Source organism: Hippopotamus amphibius, chromosome 4 (assembly GCF_030028045.1).
Source record: "Hippopotamus amphibius kiboko isolate mHipAmp2 chromosome 4, mHipAmp2.hap2, whole genome shotgun sequence".
Classification (NCBI taxonomy): domain Eukaryota; kingdom Metazoa; phylum Chordata; class Mammalia; order Artiodactyla; family Hippopotamidae; genus Hippopotamus; species Hippopotamus amphibius.
In genome coordinates this window covers 91,643,029-91,656,675 of record NC_080189.1, presented here as the reverse complement: position 1 = coordinate 91,656,675, position 13,647 = coordinate 91,643,029, and the positions used below count along the sequence as shown (strand labels likewise).

The 13,647-nt window shown below is 38.5% G+C and overlaps 1 long non-coding RNA gene across 1 annotated transcript in view; it reads left to right on the top strand.

Moving 5' to 3' along the window:
• The window catches only part of LOC130850977 (uncharacterized), a 143,891-nt gene that overhangs the window by 70,235 nt on the left and 60,009 nt on the right, over positions 1–13,647 (top strand). The window contains exon 3 of the long non-coding RNA XR_009053088.1: positions 3,816–4,213. This is a non-coding gene — a long non-coding RNA (uncharacterized LOC130850977). The remainder of the gene's footprint in view (positions 1–3,815; positions 4,214–13,647) is intronic.

Below are 13,647 nucleotides of genomic sequence, written 5' to 3'. Positions count from 1 at the left end.
GAAGATGGGACCCACCACTGCACTGGGATGGTGGCTCCTTCCTTCCCTGCTGGCCTCCTGGCGTGCGGATGCTGGATGACGAGGTGGCAGCAAAAGCCTACACGTCAGTGCTGCTGTTACACAGAACCAGAGTCTCTAGATCTGTGGAATCTACACGTGTACGGATGGAAAACACAAATTCCCTCCAGGAACCCAAGCCAACCAGAATCCTGGCAACGCTTTTCCCTGATGGGGAGAAATTAGCTAAGAAGCAGGTGGTTGTGAGCCCCTCAGAGCAGAGGTGTAGCAGATACTGTGGCTCCACCCAGGTGCCCTCTGTAGGACCGGTTACTCCATCCTCAGCCAAGAGTCACCATCCCTATCATAGGCAGCTGTCCTCAGTCGCAGGGCACCGCCACGCACAAGGCGGCCCAGGTCAGCGACTGTCTCATGTGCGGGTTTAAAGGCCCGGCCCCCTTGTTTCAACTGGAAGGATTCCTGTGCTCCCCACAGGATCACCTGGGGCCTCAGCAGGAAGTACTCAGAAAGTAGCACTTTCTGCATCTACTTAATCTTGCTTTCATCATTTCCTTACTAGTGCATCTCCTGAGAGAATGTCCTCAAACCCCTTTAGTCCAGAGTCCTCTGGCCCAGAATCTGTTTCTGGAGACACATTAGGAGGCCCGGGTCTGAAGGCAGGCTGCTGCCGGAGGGGGAGCGCGAGGCGCAGAAGCACAGACAGTGACCGCCGCGGCGCTTTCAGTCAAGAGGAAAGATGCGTGGTGGTAGCTCTCAGAAGCCGGTGGGGTTGAGAGATTTTCTCCTGTCATTCCTGACTATTTGTTTAAGATGGGAAACACTTAAGTATGCTTCACTGTTGACGAAACGGAGAGGGAGAGGAGGAACATATAGTAAGAGAGGCGGGAAACCGACAGAATGAATTTACAGAGGAGAACGCAGCAAGTTAAGAGTTAACCTCATTTTAGTGTACGGTTTGACTCATAAATCTGACTTAATGTTCTGCAAATGTTAGTCCCTCGTTTCAAACACTATTTTTGACTATTTCATTCTTTTCCCACTTATATAAATTGCTACTTTTATCACAAAATAAATCCTCCTATATTCATGAGCCTGTTTTCAGACTCTTCTATTTCATAACTTTATTTCTAACCTAATATTAAGTTGATACAATTACTGTAGTTTATATGACATTGATTAATGGTAGGACAAAACCTTCCTCCTCAGTGCCCTACTTTTTAAATATTTCAAAATTTATTTCGTATATATCATGAGCTTTATTTTGCTTTTTAGGTTTATTTCCAGGATATTCTATCATTTTGTTGCTAGTCAGCATTTTTACACTGTATTTTCAAATTTGTGTTTGTTGAGATGAGGAAGGCTGTAGATTTGTATTGTATTGACCTTCTATTAAATTTTTATGAGTTTTTGCATTTCTTGATTTTCTTTAGGATTTTATTCAGGTAGCAATTTTTCTTTTTTCAACAATTTATATCTAATCTATTTCTTGTTAACCTTATTCGCTAGCGCCTACTATACTGTCCTCTGAGATGAATATTTGGATGCAGGAGGATTTGGGAGTAGTGCTCTTGGAGTCAATACCTGTGGGAGGGTAGAGAAGGAAACGAGATTGGGCAGATAGAGAAGGTGGGTTGTTATACAATCACAATAACTCCTTTGCAACCCACATGGGGCTCTAAAGCTTACAAGATCCTTCAGAGTCTTGGCAGGGGCCCCAGATGTCCAGTCACTGGATGCTGGCTATTCCTGAAGGAGGCAGGGCCTTAGGCCAGGTGGCTCACATCAACTGATGCAGTTCCTGGAGAGAGTTGAGGGCTGAGGGCTATTGACCAGGCAGTGCTCTCAGCAACCCCACCAGCAGCGAGGAAGTAAGTGTGCCTGCCCTGAAGGGGGATCTGGGTAGCACGTTACAGCATTCATTACACCACTTCCATGAAAGATGAGGACATGTTTTGCATTTGTGAATCCTCCAATCTCTACACTTCCATTTAAGGTGAACACTGCAGAATTTTTGTTTTGGTCTTTTATAGAGAGATTTTTAGTTTTGTCCTGTGGCTTTTATTTCAAGAATTGCAACTTTTATGTTCTTGTCTTTAATCATATTGCACATTATTTTAGCATTAATTCTGTGCTTCAATGGATTACATATTCATAGCTGGTCTTTTATAAAGTGACTTCTGATTAATGAGCTTATGTATGTATGCATGTGTGTACTTAGGAGGACATGAATTTATTCTTGGGCAGTTGCTAATGGGAGAGTGTCTTTCTGATGCCTTAAATTAATATCATATTTTTGTGAAACAAGCTTATCTCACGACTCAGCAGATATCACTTCATTGATTTCTGTTATAAAATGCTGCTGAGAAGACCTCTGAGGCCAGGGGAGTCAAGAAAATGTGCAAGTAATCAATTTTTCTAAATCCAGTATTTTACTATTTAAATGATAAATCTTTTATGTTTATAAAACAGAAGGTTCATTTTAATGCTTGAGTGTATTTGAGTTTTGAATAAAAAATGTTTCCCTTTTCCCCTTTCCTTCCTCCCTCCTATTTTACCAGTTGAATGTATAGCAGATGTGCCCACTTTGCTAGTTTATTTCTCTTCCTACTCATTTTTTAATTTTACAAGATGTGGTTATAAGCATTCATGTTATACTGCATTTTTAAAAATTTATTCAATAATCTATCTGAGGTACTCTTTATTTCCAGTATACATTTTTCTAACATGAAGGTTTTAAATTTTAATTCAAATTAAACTATGTTTAATTTAATCTTGGTTTATTATCTGTATAAGTTCTATTTAAGCATTTCTAAATGTGTAAATGGGACCTAAAATGTATTTAGATATTGCAGCAATGTAGGGCATTTAATTTACTGAGAGCAAAGAATATTACTTTTTCATCTCCCTAAAATAAGGATTCAAGAGAAAGTAGAGAACATAGTGTTTGAAAGTCTGCCTCTGTGCTAATGTGATTAACTGATTATCTTCAGCCACTCAAATCTGTGACAGCTTCAATGTCCCTGTTTAGTATCATTTTGTAAAACTGAATCCTTTATACCAAGGCTATTCTCTGTTTCAGCGGATATTCTGATAATTTTACAGTGGTGTCTGTACAAATGCAGACCTGGCAGAAGGCAGTTAAGCTAACTACAATGTTAATAACTTGCTTCTTTCCATTCACTGACCTCTGATTTTTAACACAATGCTTCTTGCTTTAGTTACTGCCTTCCCCTATGGTTACACCTTTAACATTCATTTATTTCTCTGTCCCTAAGGTTTTTTTTTTTTTCTTATTATTTTTGTCATTGCATATAAGTGCATTCATTTGCCTGGCAAGTGTGAGACACCTTTGTATAATTAGAACAGATTTTAGTCTTTTTTTCTCTCTGGTATTTTCATTTGAATCATGCCTTATTCTCTGTAAGCCTCTAGTTTCCCAACACATATTTGTGGCTCTCCTCGTGATCCCTTTGCTTTTGCCTCCACAACCTACTCTTTCTACTGATCACTTGCACATGTAAGTATAGTTTTCAGCTCTCTACGTGGGATTCTACAGTTGGGTGCATTGCCAAAAAAGCAATGGTTTTCTCCACGTTGAGCAGCCTGGTGTCATCCTGATCTCCTAAAGCTTCAAATTTTTTTCTCTTTTAGATGTCTTACTTTGTTCCTTTTCCTAGGTCCTCAGACCCTACTAACCTTTCAAATTCTGAATATGTTCAGGGATTAACTGATTTATATAGTTTGGGGAACTAGTACTAAAACTTACCTGGTATTTGTGCTACCTTTTGTGTTGGCAGTTTGCACGATCTCCCCTCTTGGACTTCCCACCCTCGGCCCCTCGCCACACCCGCCCGGTGCTGCCCCACCCGGTGTAACAGCTAGAGGCCTGGGAACGATGTCGGCTAGAATCCCTCCCAGGAGGTACCATTTAGGTTCCACTAATCAGAAGCACCCGCTTGAGGCTTGAAAAAGCCGCGGACGCCATCTCCTTGTTCTCCGGGCGGCAGGAGGCGGGTGCGTGCGCTTCAGCAGGGACCCTGCAGCAGCCTCTGGGCGTTTTCCTGTGGATCTTCTGCCTCAGTTTGCACAGCACAGTCCAGCCCAGCGGTTTGCAACGTGTCTGTGTCACCTGGGAGCCTGAAACAGTGCAAATTCTTGGACCTACTCCAGGCCGACCCATTCAGAAGCTCTGGAGGTAAGTGTTCTCCTGAGTCCCCTGGTCGATTCTATAAACCAGAGTTGAGAACCGCTGAAGGCTATTTTAATACAAAAGATTATGACAAAGGTTTCAAACTGGGTTTGGTTAACAGAATTACCAGGAGTGATTCTGAAAACTGCAGATTCCTGGGTCCCGTCGCATATCTCCCTGGTAAATAAATTGCTCTAGGAAAAGGGCTCATGAATCTGTACTCTTACAAGTATCCCAGGTGATTCTGCATTTGTGGGAAATTGGTCAGGCATAGTTCTGTGGGCTCCCCAGTTTCTTCTTTAAACAGCATTCCCGTTTTGTTATAGTTGCAAATGAAGGGAAAAAGTTATATTTTAATGAAAAAAAGCTGTGACTTGTTTGGAAAGTGTGCTCACTCAGCATAACGTCCCTTTGTAAAACTTTTGCACCCTGGGTTCTGTATTTCTCAGAATGACTAACCAAGGATGACTTCATCACAATCACTGTTGAAATTGCAGACACCCAGGCTCCATTTAGACTTAATTGAATCTCTGAGCGTGGGGCATGTTCAACAAACACACCATCACCCCCAAATTTTGAGAGCCACTAAGCAGTTTTTCCGCTAGTTTATATTAGACCACATTAGAGTGTATCACCAGAGGTGCTACCTATATCACAAGCAAATATGAGAAAAGGATACCTTCAGAGAATCCTGCTGTTAGCTCTGGGCTTCAGTATCTTCATGGGTAGATGAGGGTGTGGAAACAGATTCTAATTTCTCTTCCTGTTCTAAAGCACTTTGATGAAATTCTGTATTTATCAATCTGTACACATACCCACTTGCAAGAACCATAAATAATGCTACATGGTTTTCTTTAGTTTTCCTGCTTGACCACATCATTTACTGCATTGGCTAGAGGCAGATATCTCAACGTTATCACCCATTTTGGAGGAAAACAAAGGGGAAAGAGACAGAGAGGTATGCTGTAAATATTCCATTTGTACTTTGATCCAAATTTGTTATTGCTTTATTTCTAAAAATTCGTTACAAATTTGTTATTCCTTTTTCTCTAAAAATATTCAAAATGATCACATTCTTGAACAATCTTACTAGATGACTGATTTAGATTTTACTTCCAAATGAAAACATTAAAAAGTCAGTAATTGGAACTTCCCTGGCGGTCCAGTGGTTTAGACTCCACACTTCCTCTGCAAGGGGCATGGGTTCGATCCCTGGTGGGGGCACTAAGATCCCACGTGCTGCACAGTACAGCAAAAAATGAAAAAAAAAGGCAATAATATTCAAAAAACATTCAATTTTAACTCAGTGTCTACTTTTAGTCACATATTCTTTATTGTAAAAACATATTCTATATATATTTAATTTGAAGTATGGTTGATTTACCATGTGTTCATTTCTGTTGTATGTCAAAGTGATTGTAATACCAATACATAGATACACACACACATATATATACATTCTTTTTCATCTTTTCCATTATGGTTTATCACAATATATTGAATATAATTCCCTGTGCTATACAGTAGGACCTTGTTTATCCATCCTGTATATAATAGTTTGCATCTGCTAATCCCAAACTACCAGTCTTTCCCTCCCCCACTCTCCTCCCCCTTGGCAACTACAAGTTTGTTCTCTAGGTCTGTGAGTCTGTTTTATAGATACGTTCATATTTTAGATTCCACATATAAGTGATATCACATGGTATTTCTCTTTCTGACTTACTTCGCTTAGTATGATAATCTCTAGTTCCATCCATGTTATTGCAAATGGCATTATTTTGTTCTTTTTTATGACAGAGTAATATTCCATTGTGAGTGTATACTACATCTTCTTTATCCATTCAACTGTTGATGGACATTTAGGTTGTTTCCATGTCTTGGCTATTGTAAATAGTGCTGCTACGAACATAGGAGTGTATCTTTTTGAATTATAGTTTTGTCTGGATATATGCCCAGGAGTGGGATTGCTGCATCCTATGGTAACTATTTTTATTTAAGGAACCTCCATACTGCTCTCCAAAGTGGCTGCATCAATTTACATTCCCAGCAACAGTGTAGGAAGGTTCCCTTTTTCTCCACGGCCACTCCAGCCCTTGTTATTTGCAGACTTTTTAATGATGGCCATTCTGACTTGTGTGAAGTAGTACCTCATGATAGTTTTGATTTGCATTTCTCTAATAATTAGTGATGTTGAGCATCTTTTCATGTGACTGTTGGCCATCTGTCTGTTTTTGGAGAAATGTCTGTTTAGGTCTTCCGACCATTTTTCGATTGGGTTGTTTTTTTGTTGTTGAGTTTTATGGGCTGTTAAAATACAGTCTATGTTAATGGCTAACATGACTGCATGTTTAACCATTCAGGCTTTTTATTGTTGTTTTGAGTTAAAATGTGTCTTCCTATCCTATGAATAAGTGATGATAAACAATCTGTACACTTGAAGAGAAACTAAACTTATGTTGAGAAGCATTAATATCATGTCTTGCATTGGTATTTAGCAAATTTTTCTTTTTCTTTTTTTCTTTTTTTTTAGCAGATGTTTCTTGAATGGTGATTAGTCACTCCACAAATTATCTCTGACACAAATGCTGATTTTTAAAAATGCCTTTGTATGACCTGAATAATAAACAGTAAGCCTTCTATGGGTTTACAGATGCTTCAGGTCTTTTTGTCTACAATTTTAATGTATCTTAAAATAATTTCCTGTTGCCCTTACGTGCTGAAATTGCCTTGGATAAATTGAGTTCTTAAGGATATGAAAGTGAACTGTAATATTGCAGCAGAAACCATGTTTCTTTTGTAATTTTGATGCTTGCAGGGACCATCTTATTGAATACAGGTGTATCAGGAAAAATTTGGGTAAAGGAAAAATCCATCAACTACCCAAAATTGATTAAAAGTTCTCATGCTGTTTGACTTAATCTAGAATGATAAATAAAAAATGTTGGTTTGTTGGCTTTTCCTATAAGTTTTTAAGATGCTCCCCAAAGCTAATTTGACAGTTACCTACTTCCCATCTGGTAGAGTGTTCAGAGTTAATGACAAGGAAAGGGCAGAGCCATGGCTGGTGATCATGGTCCAACAAAGCCAAGTCTGTTCACCTTCAGGGCTCAGTTCGAGATCCATCTGTTTAGCCAGATTTTTTCCCTAATTGGAGAGGAGTCAGCCAGTTCCTTAATTCCAAAATTGCATTATTTCATTGTATTCGGATGATTTTACTTTTATACTCATAGTTCTGGTGATGTTTGATTTTGGTGCTTTTTTTTATATTGGTGCATTTTTATCAATAAAAGTCTATGATGATTGTTACATTTTTGACCTTTGAGTAGGTTTCATTTTGATACTATTAAAGATAATACAGATGCAGTGAAATGTATAGTTTGTACAAAACATGCCAAACATTTTAAAACACGTATTTTTTGTAAATTATTCAATGTGAAAATTCCTTGCTAGCCAGAAGACTTTATTTAGCAGCTTGCATAAGAAATAAGAAATGTTCCCGTGCTAAGCAGAAAGAATAATATTAAGACCTTTTACACTGTGGAACTCATACTTTTTTAAAGAATAGAAGTTATTTTATATAAAAAATTAAATTCCTATCCTAAGTTATATTTGATGTGATTAAACAATGCACAGTTAAAAAAAAAGTAGATTTTACTTTTTAATAACTTCAAAATTTTACTTTTTAATAACTTCAAAATGATTTGTGTATATTTGAGAAGCACATTAGGCTTGACTATAAAATCAGATTTTCCTTGGTAATATTTGGTGGAAGAAAAAGTGTCTTTTGTAAAGTAACCAAGATTCCTGAAAAAACAATAATGCCACATAAAGAGTAATGAATCATTATGATCAGAGTAAGATGTACTTGATTCTGACTCTGAGTAATGAGATAGCTGACCAGCCCCAAGTACTGGGTTTTGTCATAAGTTGTAGACTCATTTTAGAAACATAGGTCAGTCATGATTATGGTGGACAAGTGTTTTCTAAATCATGAACAATAGCAAATCATGAAATTATATATATATATAAATTATATATATTCTCTCACTGCATATGCCTCATTCTGAAAACGTGGGTTTCCTCCCTTATTTGAATAAGAATAAAAATTTTAAAAAGCAGAAAAATCAGCACAAAAAGTATTTCGAGGGAATTCTTCAAAAGTCTGTATTTACTTCTCACATTTATAATAAAATAAAAGCCTGCCATAGTTTCTTCATCTTTGTTTCCATTTTAGTGTTTTTGCAGTTCACAAGGTGTGAAACTAAAAGACTCTACATATCTAAGTTAATAAAAGAATAAGAAAAGTTAGCTCCTCAAGCAAAAAATAAATCATTTTTTAAAATTCTTATTTCCACAATGATTGCCTTAGGCTAGTGGTTCTTGAAGTCTGGTTTCTAGACTGCCAGCAGCAGCACCTTAGTACTTATTATAAATACAAATTCTCAGGTCCTGCCGAGACCTACTGAATCAGAAACTCTAAGCGTGGGGCCCATCAGAGTTTTGACAAGCTCCCCATGGAATTCTGATGCCTACTAAAGTTTGAGAACAACCACCTTAGATTCTGGAACATAAATTAATAAAGCTGCAATAGATAGGCCTGACTTTCTGGGTAGACTCATTGGTTCTCGTTGGATCTCAGTCCTGCCTACTGATCCCTCTTGGGGATGTTTTCAAGACCCCAACTCAGATCAATTAAATCAGAATCTCTCCTTAGCATCAGCATTTTAAAAGTTCTCTGGTGGTTCTAACGAGCAGCAGGTTGGAGAGCGACTGTTGCAGGTCAACCACTTGCTACCTGTTCAGCACAGACTAAGCTGTGGTTCTTCCTGCTGCCTCTTCTGTTGACCTTGTTTCCCTGCTTTTCCTCGTAACCCCATTGGCTGAAATACACAGAGCTGAAGACCAGCTGCCAGGGTAGCTTGGAAAGGACTTACTTCTGCTTGAGGAACTTTTGTATTCAATTAAAAAATCAGCCCACTATCCCTTGGATTATTAAAGACGCCACCACTGATTCCCTTGCTCTCAGACTTTTCCCTTTTCAGTCCATTCTCCACATTGTAGTCAGTGTTGTCTTTATAACATGCAAATCTGACCATGTCCAAACTCTTAAAAATGGCTTGCAATGCTGTGCATGAACTTATTGTCTATCCACTACGACCTCCCCGAATTCCTTCTATGCTGTAGCCATGCTGATGTTTAGTTTCTTGTGTTAGTTTGACCCAGCATGTTATCTCTCTCTTCCTATCAGCAGAACACATGTTATTCTCTCTACTTGGAACATTGCTCCCTGACAGATGGTCACCTCACCATCACACATTCACCCACGTTTTTGATATGATTTCTGCTAAGAAAACTTAACTGATCATCCAAGCTTGAGATAATACTCTTTGAGGTACCTTGAAATCTCCATTATGACACTTTGTTATAGCTTCCTTACGTGAAATTCCCAATGAACTGGAAAATTAAAGAAGGTATTCTTCATATTTTATTGCTAAATGTTTATTTCTACATCGAGCACAGAGCCTATGTATAATAGGCTTTCAGTAAACTTTTATTGAGTGAATCAAGGGATTAATTTAAAACAACCTCAAGACAGGTAACACTACCAAATAGCAAATTAAAAGTAAACAAATCATGAACCAAAAAAAAAAAAACCAGAAAACCAAAAACCCTGGAAAGGTAATCTAGAGTCAGGAGTGGAAGTTGTACATTAAATGTGCTATGATAGACATAGGACCCGGATGACTGATCTCCCAGTTAAGTGTTCTTTCTCTTAAACCATCCTGACACCTTAATCCTTTATATTTCATCTTGCGTTCAGTAGCTGTCTTCTGGCAAAACATCTCAGAGATGCTGTTGTCTTATTAAAGAGATGTTTATAGCTCTTAGTTGGTCAGTATTTCTCGTACTACATTCCTCAAGTACAAGATTCACAAGATTTTAATAGACATTTCGTGTAAAAATGTTCTGTGGTCAAATACGTCAGGGAGGTACAAGGTTAAATTAAGCAGCTTTCTTTAGTGTAGACACATTCAGGATCTTTATTATGCTAATATACTTTGTACTGATAAATCTCCAAAAGAGAAAAATAGTATTTCCTTGACATTTTTTGAGGAACATGTTATAGAAGTAACTGTTAATTTATTGAAATAGTTTGAGAAACATTAGTTTATCAGTAAATTTTTTACTCCAAGAAAGTTAAGGGGAAAAAGGAGAGGAGAGTGTTAGAGATTTCATCCATCTCTTCAGGAAACTAATTGACCACAATTATTTTCTGAACTCTGTAAACTTGGTGAGCTCAAAAAAGGAAAATCGATATATATACATAAAAGTGACCAATTTAGAAAAGTGACCAATTTATATATTTTTCAATTTATATTTAAAAGTATGCATTTAATGCATCTAGTATGCAACGTGATAAGTATTAGATATTGATTTTTCTCGGTATGTTCAACTGTAATACTCTTGTTGAACATATAATTCACAGTAGTACACAGGTTTTCTAAATTGTGAAGTCTGTAAATGCATAACAGTTTAGAGAAAAAAATATAGCAATGTCAGCTGAACTATACAAGGAAAACATAAAGACAGAGGAGGGACCTATATGGGCCCTGAAGGAAAATAATATGGGATGTGTCTGAAGTCTTGGAACTTCGGGGTCACGTTATATCGAACAGTGGAATGAGGCATCATTCATTTCCAAAGTTAGGCTTTGGGTGTCAGTGGGTGGGTGTAGTGGGCACCTCTCCCCCACGTACGCATTTAGATCTCCTGACACCTTGATCACCAAGATGTAAAGTGATAAAAGTGGAACTGGCTGAATGAAGCTTGCGTGCTCAAGCTTGAGTTCCTCAAAAAGAGACTCACTTGAGCAGGGGAAGCTGGACCAGTGAACAACATTTAGTGGCAAGGTCTAAGTAATCGGAGGAAAGTGAATTTCAGGCCCATTGTGCACTTAATTCCAGAACCTCTCTAAGCAGCCGTTCTAGCACTGAGGGGAAATTTGTAGACCGACAGTTTGACAGTTTAGTGCTATAACAAAGAGCCATTAAAGAGCTCCTATACACGGGCCCATGGAACTTGTTAGTGTAGGACCCCTAACTGGGTCTGGTTTAGAGGCAAGTTAAACCTAGTGGAAGCTGTGTGTGCGCGTACATGTGCATTCATGCTTCATCACTACTGTTCCAGTGGGGAATGTTCCTCTTCCGTTCAGTGTGGTCTGGGGGGTGTGTGTCAATCACATAGTCCCCCCATCTCCTAGCAAGAAGGCTGAGCCCTAGATCTAGCCTAGATCCTCGGGATAATTTATCTCCCTAATCAATGAGGGTGATAGTTCAGAAAGTGGACATGCAACCCAAGCAGGACCTACCCGAGTCCTTCATAAGATTGGATAGACACTGGGAAGAGGAGAGGCTCTTTCTTTTGGTCCATAAACTGTGTAGATATTGACCTGACGCTGACAGAAGGCATCTTTCCTACCTTGTGGAAAAGCTCACACAAGAATGAAGTTATCACATAGAGGTGAGCAGAGCTCAGAGACAGAGAACTGAGTGTGACAGCTTTTTCAGAGACCCTGGATTGAAATGTGCTCAAAGTCTACCACATGCTTAGACTTCCCAGGTGTGTGAGTCAATACTTCATTCATTTACTTTGTTATTTGCTTACTTACTAACCCCAGCATGCATTTGCATTGTTTCCTTTTTTATTGTTTAAATTTTTACTTTACATTGGAGTATAGTTGATTAACAAGTGTTAGTTTCAGACGTACAGCAAAGTGATTCAGTTATACATACACATGTATCTATTACTTTTCAAATTACTTTCCCATTTAAGTTATTATAGAATATTGAGCAGAGTGCCCTGTACTATAGAGTGGGTCCTTCTTGTTGATTATCTATTTTAAATATAATAGTGTATATATGTCAGTCCCAAACTACCAGTTACCCTCACCCCCACCTTTCCCCTTTGGTAACCATAAGTTTGTTTTCTAAGTCTGTGAGTCTGTTTCTGTTTTGTAAGTAAGTACATTTGTATCTTTTTTTTTTTTAGATTGCACATGTAAACAGTATCATATATTTGTCCTTCTCTGTCTGACTTACTTCACTTAGAATGATTATCTCCATGTACATACATGTTGCTGCAAATGGCATTATTTCATTCTTTTTTTTTTTTTTTTTTTTTAATTTTATTTTTTTGGGGGGTACACCAGGTTCAATCAACTGTTTTTATACACATATCCCCATATTCCCTCCCTTCCTTGACGCCCCCCCCTCGAGTCCCCCCCACCCTCCCTGCCCCAGTCCTCTAAGGCATCTTCCATCCTCGAGTTGGACTCCCTTTGTTATACAACAACTTCCCACTGACTATTTTACAGTTGGTAGTATATATATGTCTGCGCTACTCTCTCGCTTCTTCTCAGTTTCCCCTTCACCCCCCGCCCCCTCCCATACCTCGAGTTCTCCAGTCCATTCCCTGTATCTGCTTCCCTGTTCTTGTCACTGAGTTCATCAGTACCATTTTTAGATTCCGTATATGTGAGTTAGCATACAATATTTGTCTTTCTCTTTCTGACTTACTTCACTCTGTATGACAGATTGTAGTTCTATCCACCTCATTACATATAGCTCCATCTCATCCCTTTTTATAGCTGAGTAATATTCCATTGTATATATATGCCACATCTTCTGTATCCATTCATTTGTTGATGGGCATTTAGGTTGCTTCCATGTCCTGGCTATTGTAAAGAGTGCTGCAATAAACATTATGGTACAAGTTTCTTTTGGGATTATGGTTTTCTTTGGGTATATGCCCAGGAGTGGGATTACTGGATCATATGGTAGTTCTATTTGTAGTTTTTTAAGGAACCTCCAAATTGTTTTCCATAGTGGCTGTACCAACTTACAGTCCCACCAACAGTGCAGGAGAGTTCCCTTTTCTCCACACCCTCTCCAACATTTGTTGTTTCCAGACTTTGTGATGATGGCCATTCTGATTGGTGTGAGGTGATACCTCATTGTGGCTTTGACTTGCATTTCTCTGATGATGAGTGATGTTGAGCATCTTTTCATGTGTTTGTTGGCCATCTGTATGTCTTCTTTGGAGAAATGTCTATTTAGGTCTTCTGCCCATTTGTGGATTGGGTTATTTGCTTTTTTGGTATGAAGCTGCATGAGCTGCTTGTATATTTTGGAGGTTAATCCTTTGTCCGTTGTTTCATAGGCAGTTATTTTTTCCCATTCTGAGGGTTGCCTTTTAGTCTTGTTTATGGTTTCTTTTGTTGTGCAAAAGCTTTTAAGTTTCATGAGGTCCCATTTGTTTATTCTTGACTTTATTTCCATGATTCTAGGAGGTGGGTCAAAAAGGATGTTGCTTTGATGTATGTCAAAGAGTGTTCTGCCTATGTTTTCCTCTAGGAGTTTGATAGTGTCTGGCCTTATATG